General features: G+C 42.3%; 1 protein-coding gene across 3 annotated transcripts in view; it reads left to right on the top strand.

The window, feature by feature from the left end:
• Positions 1 to 14120, top strand: part of RAB27A (RAB27A, member RAS oncogene family) — a 68842-nt gene that overhangs the window by 8281 nt on the left and 46441 nt on the right. The window contains exons 2-3 of one of the 3 annotated variants that reach the window (XM_019732315.3): positions 2868 to 2921; positions 6286 to 6405. The exons of 1 other annotated variant lie outside the window; for it this stretch is intronic. The gene's annotated coding sequence lies outside the window, so the exon portion shown is untranslated. The remainder of the gene's footprint in view (positions 1 to 2867; positions 2922 to 6285; positions 6406 to 14120) is intronic. One more of the 3 variants, XM_019732314.3, reaches the window with a different exon arrangement.

The following is a 14120-nucleotide window of genomic DNA, read 5'->3' as shown; positions in this document are numbered from 1 at the left end:
ATAATGTATGAATGACAGAGTAAGTAGACAGATGGTGTTAGAGAAGATTGCTTGGTAGATTCAGTCCTGTGTAATTCCTGTTTTGTCCCACACGTTGGACTTTATTTTTTAAACTAAAACCAGAATGCCAGTTTATTGATACATGCGAAATGGAACTGGATTCTTTGCTTTGAGGACTACCCATAGTAAAAACTCCATGGGAAGCAAATATAAAAGGAGAAGGCTACTTGGTAAATACAGACTCAGGGCACAAGGAGTTAGAAACCAAAAGGTGAGCTCTAGCGCTGGAGAAGACCTCAAAAATCACATGGTAATGGCTCCTCAAAACTGGCTGCCCAGGAAAATCACATAGGGAGATTTTATTTAAAACATACCTTTTAAAAACAACATATTTTTCAGTCTCTTCTTTGGAGAGTCTCACTTTTTTAGGTTTGGTGTTAGGTCTAGGGAACCCATGTTTTATTTAAAATGCTGCTATAGTGATTGATGGTGCACAACCAGGTTTGGGAACCAGAGACCGAGCCCATTTCTGTTCCCAGGTCAATAACCGAGGTTCAAAGAAATCATGTGCCTCACGCAGGGCCACGCATCTGGTGAGTGGGCAGTTGGCACTCAACTCTCTCAGTCTTCTCTCTGTGCTGTTTAAAAAATATAACAAGAAAGACTCTCTGTAAGACTCAGCACAGCCTCGGAAATTGTTGGTTTAGTACTTTTTTCTTTATTTACATGTAACTAACCAGTCTGCTGTCAAACAGGAAATGCATGCAGCATATGGGTAGTTTTCTTTTCTTTTTTTTTTAATTTATCACCAAGTGTCAGATCACTTAGATTTTAGATCCTGGGGCTGTAGAGTGATGATCAAAATGTGGTTCTGGGGCCAACAACGCCAACACGATCTGGGAACTTGTTAGAAATGCAGATTCTCAGCCCCACCCCAGACCTACCTACCAAGTCAGAAACTCTGGAGACGGGGCCCAAGTGTATGTGAAAGCCATCCAGGCGATTCTGACATACAGGGAAGCTTGAGAACCACTGTTCAAAGGGACGTTTTACAAGCCAACCATTGGTTAGAGCTGCTGGCCTCGGCCTTTTAGTTGGTGACTCATTAACATCGAGGCCTCCACTTAAGCCAGCCATCTGCTTTCCTTGGTGACATTTATTCAAAACAGGGACTATGGTTATAAATCTTCATTAGAATACCATCCACCAGAAAGGAGGGGGAATGGACTAATACTTCATTTGAACACCTGCTGTGTGTGAGGCACCCTGCTTGAGGCTATTGCTTGTTATCTCACTTAATTCTCATAACCATCCTGCTACGTATGTATTATTATCCCTTTTACACGTTGGGAACTGAGGCTGGCAGAGGTTAAACTTGGCCTTCCCTATGGGTTATTTACCTAGTTATTGTACATTTTGCTGTTTTCTCCCTATGGCAGCTGCTCTCAAACCTTATACATAACCAGGAATCTCCTGGGAAGCTTGTTATAAATGCAAATGCCTGAGCCTCCCTTTCAGAGATCCTAGTTCAGATGGAACCCAGGACTTTGTATTTTCATCAGGCGATCACCCCAGGTGACCCTGTTGCCACTAGTATCAGACAAGACAGGGAGAAATTCAGCCCTGGATCTGTTTGCTCTTTCCACAGTGGTTGGACCAGATGTCCCTCAAGGTTTCTCTGAGATTTTGTAGTTCTCCAATGTTTCGCGCCCTCAGGCCTTGGGCACTGGGTGGGGACTTCAGCAGAAGAAATATGACCATGGGATGAGCGAGCCTGAGAGCCCACGTAGAGACGTCTCTTGTATGCCTGGCTGTTCATGCTCTCTCTGCTGCCTCTTAGAGGGTTCCCAGGCCACGTTTTGGCTTTGAGTAACTTCTGATCCTTTCCGTCATCTACACCAAATTGTGCAACTTTTCTTATAGCAACTTCACCCTTGTATTGGTGGGATGCACAGATGTGAGCAATTAATTAATATCTATCCAGTCCTGAGTTACTTCAGCTTTTGAGGTCAGAAATGATGTTTCATCTGTTTGAGGATAAGAACCTTTCTTTATCAGGGATGGAATTGACATATTCAGTGAAAGAGTTGTCAGTCCGTTAGAGACAATGATTTGGTGCCATTAGGAAGGAAAAAAGTAAGATGCAAGTTTAAAAAAGAATCTCAGGTCTTATTTTGTGAGGTGGCATGGTGATTTCTGTCCAAAAGTTTAGAAGTAGTTACTGACATAAATACTCTAAGGCTTCCATTGTGTAGAAAAGGCACATGTATCAAAAGATGGTAGAAATCTATCAGGCCCTTTGCCCAGCAGAGAAGTCAGCAATGTTGAAATATGAAATTCCTTTAATATGCCTTGGTTCCTGAAACAAATTGTGAACAAGGGTGGAAGGAAATTCACAAAAGCGAAACATTTCAGCTTGCTGGGATCCACTGTATATAAGGCAAGTTATTTTTGCCAGTAAGAAAATGACCAAGATACACGTTAGGTTTCTAAGAATAATTTGTTTTGCCACTGATATTAGAGTTGATAATAATTACCATTTATTGAGGGTGTACTATGTTTCAGGAAGTATACAAAATTCTCTCATTTAATTCTCAACATACTTTCAAAGTAGATGTTATCCTTCATTTTATAGACGATGAAACAGGCTCAAAAGGATTAAGTAATTTGTCCAGGGCTGGGACTGAGGTTTCCGGGGATTCAGGACTTCCGGTGCTAAAACTCAGACAGTTTGGGGTAAACTAGGATGCTTGGTTACCCTGAGGGTCCCCCAGCTTGCTGACCCACAGTTACAGTTAGGAAGTAAGACCAGTGTGTTCTGAGCAGTCCTTTTTTTATCTTTATGCCTTCCCTCCTTTCTTCTGTAGATTGTCCAGAGAGCATTTGAACACCTGTCTGAGGAGAACACCTGCATTCTGGAAGTTAGTGCGGAGGTGGGAGGTGGCGGTGTCTCAACATTTACTGTGTAACTTCTCACTGCCTCTCCTGTCTCTACTGTCCCCCCTGAAGTTGGTATGCCTCTGAGAGCCTCCAAGAGTTTGCCCCTCAGCGTGTTACTCTCCCCAGAGAATAAACCTTTGATTTCTGCTGGAATGGAGGCGTCACAAGACTGGCATCTAAGCAGACTCCCACCATTTTTAGCTCCAAAGGCCTGAGCCTTTCTGGAGATTCTGTGTTGAGCTGCTTCTTGGTTTTCCTTGCTGGCAGATCAGTCAACTTTCCTGGTGTGCTAATTGGTTACCTCTTGTCCATCTTTCCGTATTTTGTTGCTCTATTTCTACTCACTTTCTGTTTGTCTTTGTGAGTTTATGTCTAAAAGAAATAAAATTCCCTTTGTTGTTATATTAGTGAGATTTGAGGAGGTAGCAGAATTCAAGGTGTGTGTTTTGTGTGCCATCTTTACCCTGAAGTCTGAAAGACAGTTTAGAAAGCTTTCCATGCAAAGGGGTATTTTCGTTACTCCACTGGAAAGACCAATAGTTGTATGAAAAATGGGGCTGTCTAAATTTTATTTGCTGCTCAAAGTGTAATTCTAGGACTAGGAGCATTAGTATTACCTGGGCATTACCTGAGTGCTTGTTAGAAATGCAGAATCCTGGGACTCACCCAGTCCTGTTATTAAATGAGAATTAGCATTTTAACAAAATGCCTAAGAGAGTCCTCTGCACGCTGATGGTTGAGAAGTACTAGTATGAAATTTTACCTAATTTCTACTCTGTGGGGACAGAGTCCCAGAAAGCAGTTCCCAGGCTCTTGGCCTCACGTGGAAATGTGCTGTCTTGGTTATTAACTGGCCATCAGCTATAATCAGATGTCTATCTGCTGTGGCTGGGTGGCCATTAGCCACTAATATAACTTCCGTGGCTATGCTGGGGGTTGGTTGTTGGTTGGTTGTCAGAGAAGTGGACAACAGATTGTGGCTCGTGTGGCTCCTGCTTCCTGTATCTCCAACCCAGCCGCCAGTGAGAAATAGTGGTATGAACCCCCATCCATGGCTCCGCTGGTGTTCCTTTTTGGCCTCACCATGTCCTGTATTCTTGTGTGTGGGGGGCGGGAGCTGAGACCCTGCATGACATACTCTAATTAAACTAAGCTAACTCTAATGAATTTTAATCTGGGATTTAAAAATCTTGGTACATTCCCATACTAAATTATTTTTCAAATCCTAGAGTTTGCTGTGAGATAATAAAGAGGAGTACATAAATTTTCATAAAAATGCACCCTTTCCCCCTTTATAAACTATGTCTGTCCATCTGAGTCAGTATGACACATGAACCAAAACTTCTGTGTCATACTGGTTATGTTCAGGCTTTTTTAGTTGCCCACAGTTCTTGAGGTTGGTGATGATATTTTGTAGATTGTATAGGATGAGTCTTCAGTGACACTTTCAGCTGCTGAAGTGAGAGAGTGGTTTTCCCTAAAGGCAAAGGATAGAGTGATTAATTTTCTGTCCAGCATCTATCCCAGTGACAGGTAAGTGTTCAACAATTGCCTATGGGATAAGTGAATGAATTCAGACACAATTCCTGTCATCAAGATATTCACCAACCAACACTAAATAAATTGGATATTTATCATACAGTGTTGACCAGTTCGAGGAAAGAGTATGCGTGGAGAAGGGCCATCTAACTCAGCACCGCTCCTCACAAGAAGGAGCCAAAGGTCTAAGTCTCTGGGTGAACAGGGCTTGGTGGGTTCAGAGCAGTGGCTCTCACATGCCATGTGCCGGACTCACCTCACCTGATGGCCTTGTTAAAACACAGACTGCTATGCCCATCTTTAGAAATTCTGATTCAGTAGGCCTGGGGTGGGCCCAGGAAGGTGCACTTTTAACAATTCCCCAGGTGATGCGATGATGCTGATTTCACATTTTGAAAACCACTGGTTTGAGAATTACAAGTAGTTCTGGTGGTTGGAGGCAAGAGGCAGGGAGTGGTGGGTGGGACTGAAGGCAGAAGGCTCGAGGAGTGGGGATTTCATTGTGGAAGCTGTGGAGAGCCATCGGCAGGTTTTACGGAGAGTGATGGACCCCTGTTTGCCTTTTGGAAAGATCACTTGGGCTATGGTGTGGAGGATGGAGTAGTGTTGAGGCCAGGCGGGGACCAGAAAGCCAGGTGGTTGTAGCCATTGACGTGAGAAATAATAAAAACTTGGAATAAGGGCCAAAGGAGGAAAGATCCTCAGGACAGGTCATCAACTGGAAGTGGGAGAGGAAGACAAGGAGGAGTCTATGAGGACCATCAGTGTGGGGCAGAGTCCCAGAGAGCAGTTTGCAGGCTCTCGGCCTCATGTAGAAAGGTGCTGACTCGGTTATTAGATGGCCATTAGCTGTAATCAGGTGGCCATCCGCTGTTGCCGGTTAGCCATTAGCCATTAGCCACTAATATAACTTCCATGGCTATGCTAGGGGGTTGGTTGGTTGGTTGGCAGAGAAGTGGATGGCGGATTGCGCACCGTATGGAACCTGCTTCCTGTACCTCCAACCCAGCCACCAGCAAGACTATAGTGGTATGAACCCCCCATCCATGGCTCCATTGGTGATCCTTTTTGGCCTCTCCATATCCTGCATTCTTATGCAAGGAGCGAGGGCAGAGACCCTGCATTACAATCAGATTTCTAGCTGGATGTGTGTGGGGTTGTGTTACTCAAGACACAGGGAGAGAAGTGGGTCTGAAGCAGGGTCTGGGGAGAAGAGCAAAGCAGGTAAGTCAATGGCAGGACATGTTGAATTTGAGATGCTAGCAAGATGTCTGGGTGCCCCCCCTTCCTCCTTCGAACAGTTTTACTTATGGGTCTGGAGGCCAGTAGTGAGAGTTCTGGTAGCTCATCTAGCCCCATCCCTTCTGCCACTTCATTTGATCTCCTTTATTGTTTGTTTGGATCAGGCATTGTATTTGCAAAGAAACAATATTAGTGTAACCTTTGGAGGGCTTGAGAATTAGATACTTTTAAAGATGTTTTCTTAAGAAACCAGATGTTCAACTTTTTTGATTGGAGAAAAGACAAGTCTTGAAGTACTAGTCTTCTAACACTAGAAGAGGTTAATACAGCTGCTTTCTGTCCGAGAGGCCAGTCAAATTAGGTTTTAGTAAGCTTGAAAGGGTAAAATCACTTGACTGGTCTGCAGACCATATGACAAACAGCTGAGACTAATTAGCTGGATTGTGGGTTTTTAGAGGGATGACTGATTTTGAAAGTTAATGGAGCAAACTGCTTTTCAAAAGACTCTTTTGAAGAATTTTTGTAAGTAGGCTATTCTGACTTTAATATTTCTCTTTGCATTAGACAAAAAGTAACCTTTTTGAAGAGGACATGTGATTGCAACTTGTCTAATTGTTGAAGTGTTGGGAATTCCGGTCTCTAAAGTCTTAGAAACTAACAACCAACAGTTCCTACTTTGTCAAGGTATGGTTTTACATTTATCTCCTTTTTCCCTTTTTTCTTTCTGGTAGAGGTTGGAGTTCTGCCACGCCAATTTTGAGGCACTTAAAGTGGTGCAATTTAACCTAGAATACCATTGCACATATTAGTGTGTTTTTAAACCAAAGACTTCAAGACGTCTGCTAAATTTCTTGGTTTAAGTTTGAAAAGTGCATTTTCAATTACCAGAGAGTGGGTATGAATGCTGATGGCATTTTTCCTTTCTTTTCTGTATTTTAATAAAGTAACAGGTGTTTTTTTTTCTCCTCGGATAATACGTTGAATAAGAGCTAATTAAGGAATTAAATTGCTCTGAGAGTCTTGTTCATTGTCTGAGCATCTTATCCCCGAAAATTCAAGATTTTGTTTTTGATATTGTAAATAACTTTAATGGAGGAAAGCTTTATGTTACACATGTGTTTTAGTATAAGGTGTATTTCTCCTATGAGTTAAATTTGCCTTCAAATTGTTCATTTTGTTAGGTTTGGTAATGGCATTGTGGTTATGTAAGGAAAAGTTCATATATTTTAGGGTTGATTAGAGACAGTATGCAGGAGTAAAAGCTCTGGGTGATGAATGTGATGGGACATTTCACGATACAATTCTTCCTATTTTTGTATACACAGTACTAGTTTGCTAGGGTGGCCATAATGAAGTTCTGCAAACTGAGGAGCTTAAACAACAGAAACTTATCGTCTCCCAGTTCTGGAGGCTGGAAGTCTGAGCTCCAGGTGTCAGCAGGGTTCACTCCTTCTGAGGGCTCTGAAGGAAGGATCTGTTCTTGGCCTCTCTCCTTGGCTTGTAGATGGTTGTCTTCTTCCTGTTTCTTCTTGTCCGCTTCCCTTTATGTGTGTCTATGACCAGGTTTCTTCTTTTTATAAGGACATCAGTCATACTGGATTTGGGTCCACCCACTTGATTACCCCTCTAAAGGCCCTATTTCCGAATAAATTCACATTCTGAAGTACGGGGAGTTAGGGCTTCAACATATGAATTTTGGGGCAAGCCAGTTCAACCATAACAGAGATGTCTGAAAGATTTCCTACTATCCCATTTTAAAGATTTGTCTCCAATAAACATTTATTAAGCCAAGTGCTCAGACTGTGCGGGATGTTGAGTATGTGAAGACGAATGGGACATGGTCTCTGCCTGCTAACATTGGTTTCATTAAATGCGTGGGTGTAACTTCCTAAGTGTGGATGTGTTTACTCATCTCTTCCGTTGAGTTGTGGCCACTGTCACAGGGGGGTGTCCCTGGGGACACAGTCGTAGTTCTGGCGTGTGGGCAGCCTAATGTTCTTTGAGAGGCACCTGGAAGGACTCTCTTGCTCCTGAACACCCTCCAGCAAGGCGAGGAGAGTGGAAGTGCACTTAACATCCATCTAGTCCGACCTCCTCATTTCACAGATGAAGAAAGTGAGGCTTCGACGTGCTAAGGTCACTTGGCTGATTAGTGTCAAAGCCACGACGGTGCCCTGATTTTCATTGCAGTGTGACCAATACGTACGTCGTTTTGTTTTCTTTGCTGCAAGTTCATGCTTTTCATCTAGGAGTGAACCCAGAGTCCTGTTATCAGAAATCATTGTGGGAAATAGCCTTGATAAAAAAGCTGACATTCTTTGTCAAGATACAAAAAACAAACAAACAAACAGAAAACCCAAAAACCAAAACCAAAACCAAAAAAAACCCTTTGGGGAGGAGTGTGTATTCATGAGGGAATGTATATCATAGAATGTCCAGGTTCTGTTGAATATATTCCAAAGGGATTTGACCTCATCTTGGCTGCTTTCTCTGTCTCTCACCATTTTCTCCTTGTTCTTTCCAGACATAGTGTTCAGTGACCCAGCCGCCATTAGAATACAAACAATTTTTTTCTTTCTTTCTTTCTTGCTGCTGCTGCCCACAAGACAGGAACTGTGGCAGAAAGAGAATGCTGATGAAACCTTGCAGGCCAGCAGGATGGCACCATGGCAACCAGGACCTGCGCATGTTCGCAGGTCTCAGAGCCCAGGGCTGCCTCTGCGGCTGTTTCAGCTTCTGCCCTCTCTAAACCCTCAGTACCTGAGGGCTCAAAGAGGAAATGCTCACCACTTCCCTCTATTTGTTTTCCCTTTTTAGGATTAAAGTTTCCTGAGACATTTGCCCATCTTTTGCTATTATTTCCTTCTTTCTCCTTCTGAACTTGGTCGAACGAGAGCTACAGCTCAGGGTATAGTATACGTGATAGCTGATGAGTCATGTAACATGCCCATTAAAAACAGCTGATTTCTGCAGAAGACATCGTTCTTTTGTGCTGTCTTTGCAACAGGATGCCCTCCTGCTTTCTTCTACGCTCATGGTGTTGCAGTGGTGTGGTGGGGGCCCTGCCCTCTGGGCAGATTGGAGGCTGGATTCAGTGGGGATGAGAGGGGAGAGAAGTGATGGATGAGATGAGGGTGCTGCTTGAGAGATGAGCTTGCATTACTGCTGTTTCTCTGGGGGCAGGAGCCATGTTGCTCAAACACAGATGCAAATCATCTAAGAACTGAGCATTGGATTTTTCGTTTTCTTGTTTTCCCCATTTCGTACTCTGTTAGGCTTGTCTTCTCTCTGATGTAATCTTCTTAGAGATCCTTTAGCTCTCAGTGCTATATTCCTCACTTAGCAAATATTACATGGATCCCCTGTTTTCACAGGAAGGAGAAAGTCCAGACTGCTTTAAGCTAGCACCTCAATGCTGTGCTGACTGACCCCGCCTGTGGTATGGACTGTCACCTGAAAAGTCTCCTTCCTACAGTCCTTGGATCTCTTGCTGCTCCTCGCATTGTGGCTCTTTCTTCACTCTAAATGGCCATCTTATCTCTCTCTTGGCCTCAGGAAACCAACTCTCTTGATGACTCTAAAATACATATTGTTAACCTTTATTTTTCTTTTGTGCCCTAGTTCAGTTTTCCAAATACCAAATAAACACAGCTCCCTGGATGTCCCTCAGATATGAGGGACATTTAATTGTTGAGAATGTGTCCGGGTTCAAATCTTAGCTCTGCTTTTTACTGGCTATGGGAGCTTAGAGAACTTACTTAACCTTTCTGTGCATCAGTTTTCTCATCTGTAAATTAGAGAGCTCACAGTGTTGTTTTAAGGATCAAATGAGTTTGTATTTTATTTTATTTATTTTTAATGTTATTGGGGAATATTGGGGAACAGTGTGTTTCTCCAGGGCTCATCAGATCCAAGTCACTGTCCTTCAGTCTAGTTGTAGAGGGCGCAGCTCAACTCCAAGTTCAGTTGCCGTTTTCAATCTGAGTTGCAGGAGGCACAGCCCACCATCCCATGTGGGAATTGAACCAGCAACCTTGTTGTTGAGAGCTCGTGCTTTAACCAACTGAGCCATCCGGCCGCCCCTGAGTTAATATTTTAAAGCGTTTAGAAGAGTACTCAGTATGTGTCAATTATAATCATCTCAAACCATCTTTTACTCTGTTACTTAATGATAATAACATTCATTCAGTTACCAAGCTAAAAGTTTTGGTTATGTTTCACTCCTATACCAGCAGTTAAGAAGTTACACTGACTTTTCTATGTCCTAAACATATCTTGAATGAATCCCTTCCTCTTCGTCCCCCCTGTCACTGACACAAGTCACTCACCATCTCTCCCCACAGCCTCCTGACCCTCTGTGTATTCCCAGTCTCCATGTGGTTGCCAGAAAGTTCTTTCAGAGGCACAAACCTCATGTTCCTCTCCTTCACAAAAGCCTGCAGTGGCTTTTCATTGCCCAGAAGATAACACACAAACACATTAGTACCATATAAGACTCCTTGCCAGCCTAGGTCCCAAACTCACATCTTTTTAGCCTCTGTTTGGACACATCTTCTCCTGTCCCCATCCACTATTTGTCATCCATCTGCTGAGTTTCCTTAAAGGCATCATAACCTCTTCCATCTTATTCCTTTGCAAGGACAAATGCCCTCCCTCCCACACCCACCCTTCCAGTCAGTCACACAGCACTTGCTTCCTTCTCACAGCTCTAAGACTGATCTGTGTTTTGTACTTTAATGTCAGATAGTCTTGACCAAATTCCATCATTGGACTGGCAGCAGCGATCATTTTGTTGACAGTTTCTGTTCTCTTTAAAGGATAATGCTTATTTGACATATGAGATGAAGTCCTTTACCACTTCATCCTTTGAACTGTCTGTTCAATACTTTTTGAGGTCCTAGCTAGCACAGTAAGACAAGAAATAAAAATAAGAGCTATAGAGAGTAGAAAGGAAAAAACAAAATGTACTATTTTCAGCTAACAAATCATCAGAATTAGTAAGGCTAAGTAATTAATAAAAGATGTATGTGATATCACTCACAATAGTGACAAAAATATAAATTATCAATAAGTTTAAAGATATATCAGATCTTTATGAAGATTATTTATTGGCAACATTTTTAAAGGCATTAAAAAGACATAAATAAATGGAGTGGTATACATGTACATGGATAGTTAGATTCACTATCAGGAGTATGTCAGCCTTCTCAATTTGATCTATAGATTTAATGCAATCCCAATGAAAATCCCCATGTGGTTTCTGAGGAACTTAGACGGAAGTGTGGAAGGTCAAGAATGTCCACAGTATAGCGGAGGGGACTGGTCCTCCCAGATATGAAGTTGTATTATGAAGTCATAGTAATTAAGGCCTTGTGACATTGGCCTAGGGGTTGTGAAAATGACCAAAGGAACAGAAGCGAGAGCCCTGAAGCAAATCTGCCCATATATGTTGAATCACTAGGGAAAGGATAATTTTTTTTTCAATAAATGGTACTGTGACCATTAAGTAACCTTCAGGGAAAAAGAGTGAAATTGGATCCCTACATATACCTTAAAAAATGACCAATGGATAAAAGACTTAAATGTGAAAGGAAATAATGTTGAAGAATATCTATATAGGTAAAGAAGGATTTATTTGACATGATATAAAGAGAAATAATTATAAAAGAAAAGACGAGGACTCGTACCAGGAATATTTGAAGAACTCCTTCGTGCATGTCCATAAGAAAAAGACAAGCCAATAGAAAAATAGGGAAAGGACATGAAAGTGCTTTTCCATAAGAGGAAATTGAATGATCAGCAAATTAAAAAAAAGATGCTCGACCACATTAGTAATCAAGGAAATGCTAGTTGGATCGCAGTGTATTCCCATTTTGAGAAGTCTGACAACACACACCAAATGTTGAAGATGTGAAGTTGGGAGTGTAAAACAACTGTATTATAGGACAACAATTTGGCATTACCTTGTATTATTGAACATGCGTATACCTATTCCCCAGCAATTTCACTCTTTGTGTTTACCTGGGAGCAGAGCTCCTCCTGGGGTGTGCCTTGAAGTGTTTCAGGTGTGTGGAAATATTGAACCCCACTTCTCTCAGGATGGGTGGGCAGGGCCTTGTGTTGCTGGAGCCCCCATATCTCTTGCCCTTGATCATGAGCATTTGGCCCAGTTTGTCATACGAATAGCATGAAAAATGTTGGGAAGCAATTTCCTGGAGAACTTTTGCTGGCATGCATCAGGTCACACACACACATGCATATTTAGAGCCGTATTGTTTTAAATGAGCAAAAACATGCGGGATGTGGTTTAGTTAAGCTAATTCTCCTTTGAAAACCCACAGGCATTAAATAATTAGAAGGTTTTGGCATGTCATTTCTTCACATCAGTGGTAAAAGTGGTACCCATTTCAAACCAAGTGAGAGAGAGAGAAAGAGGCTGAAGGAAGATGATGTTATTCCTCGCCAGTATGTATTTTCATTAGCATGTAGTCAGGTGGGTGGTGCATATATGATTGATGGGCAAGGTCTGAGTTTTGAATCTGAGTAGATGCCTTAATATACGCTCCCCAAGGGTGAGAATGTTGTGGAGGCAAAGTGACATCCAGTTGTCTTTGCTGACATTGCCCTTTTACTTATGACAGAGGAGTGATGTCTGCAAATGAAATTTTATCAGAACAGCAGGGACTGCCCATCACTTCCTGTGTAATTTAGTTTGGCTGAAAACTAAAGGATCGGCCTGCTGCGATCCTTCATTGTGATCCTTGGTCTTGTGTGATTTGTACAGTCATGGCCTTCTTTTTGAAACTTTCACTGCTGACCCCTCTGCCTCTATCTCAAGGTCAGAGACAAATGTGGGACCATAGGGAATGGGTATGGTTTTCAAGCATTTCTCGGTGACTGCTTACCCCCAACACACAACCTGTTCCAATCTAATCTCATCATCCCTACCCTCCAAAAATGTGATACCTATTCTTAAAAATCTTATGTCTACCTCAGCTTTCTCCCTTCCCCCTACTCAAATGTCCTGTTTCTGTCTGCACCACCATTTTTCTGTCCTGGTCACCCAGCTTCATTCTCTGGAGTTCTTTCTCTTTGTTGCTTCCTCTTCCACCCAGCGTGGCAATGCATGTCTCTCGGGTTCCTTTGTCTCATTTACACAGCTGCTGCCCTTGTCTAGGCTTCAAGGAGTGGGAGGTGATATAAGGGACAGCTGCCACCATGACCCCATTTAAATTTCTCATGGCGAAACTCTGGATTTTGAACCTAGAATCATATAGCATAGAATGTGTAGGCAAGAGACCATTGAGTTTAAACCTCTTATTTCATATTTGAGAAAACAAGGCCTGGAGAGGGGTGGTAACCCATGCTGGATCACACACAGGTGATAACAGCGCTGGAACTAGAACTCTGTTCGCTGACATGTTGGCATCCAGACCTCTTCAGATTGCCATATTACTTCACAAGCATTCCCTTGAATTTATAGTTATATGTTTCTCATGTCTGACCTGATCATTTTGAGGGTAAAAATTATATCTTATTCACATTTGTAGCCTGTGAAGTAGTTAATAGGACTTCTTAACATTTGTTCAATTGAAGCCAAACATCCTCTTGAACTAAACATGCCATCTTTCCTTTTCCTCATCATCTAGCTAAATCTTTCCTGATTTTGAAGGTGCTTAGCTCACACCCTGGCTACCGCTTGAAGCTTTGGTCAAATAACTGCCTTTTCCTGACCTCCCAAGGTCAGCTTGTCTTATAAAACCACGATTTTACATGTACCCAATAGTTGACAGTTTATAAAATGCATTCACATAATGTATCCTTTAATCTTTCTAATAACCTTGCTAGATAAATACTCCCATGTGACTTGCTGTAGGTCACACAGCTAGGAAGCAAATAGCGGAGTCTAATTAGGTCTTCTGACTTCACGCCCATCTCACTGAGTGGTCTACGTTGTGTACCAGACATTTTGCTCTGTGGTGATCATGTCTTACTTGTTCTTTGTTAAAAATGAGTTCAGTTTGTTTCCTCATCCCAATTATCACCTTCTTGAGGGGAGTGGCTGGGTCACACATGTCTTTCCTGCCATTCATAGTTGCTAACCCAGTACTGGGCACATCAGAGTGGCTTATCTAACATTGTTGAGTTGAACGCAAATATAACTTAACTCACCAAAAAAGAGCCGCTATCAGTGGAGCCCCAAAACAATTTTTCAGTCATTCCTGAATGAAATCAGCAGGGAACAGAAGGAACCAGAGGAAGGAAGAGGTTGTTTGAGAAAGCCAGATGGTGCACACAGTTAGCAGGTGAGTGACAGCTCGCCTGTTGTCAGTCCAGTGGTGAGAAGTGGTAGAGAAGCAATACACAAGAAGACTATCTTCAGGAAATATGCAAGTTTA

This window comes from Rhinolophus sinicus, chromosome 3, assembly GCF_057876585.1.
Source record: "Rhinolophus sinicus isolate RSI-liver-muscle chromosome 3, RSI-T2T, whole genome shotgun sequence".
In the NCBI taxonomy this organism is placed as follows: domain Eukaryota; kingdom Metazoa; phylum Chordata; class Mammalia; order Chiroptera; family Rhinolophidae; genus Rhinolophus; species Rhinolophus sinicus.
This window is presented reverse-complemented; position numbering and strand designations above follow the sequence as displayed.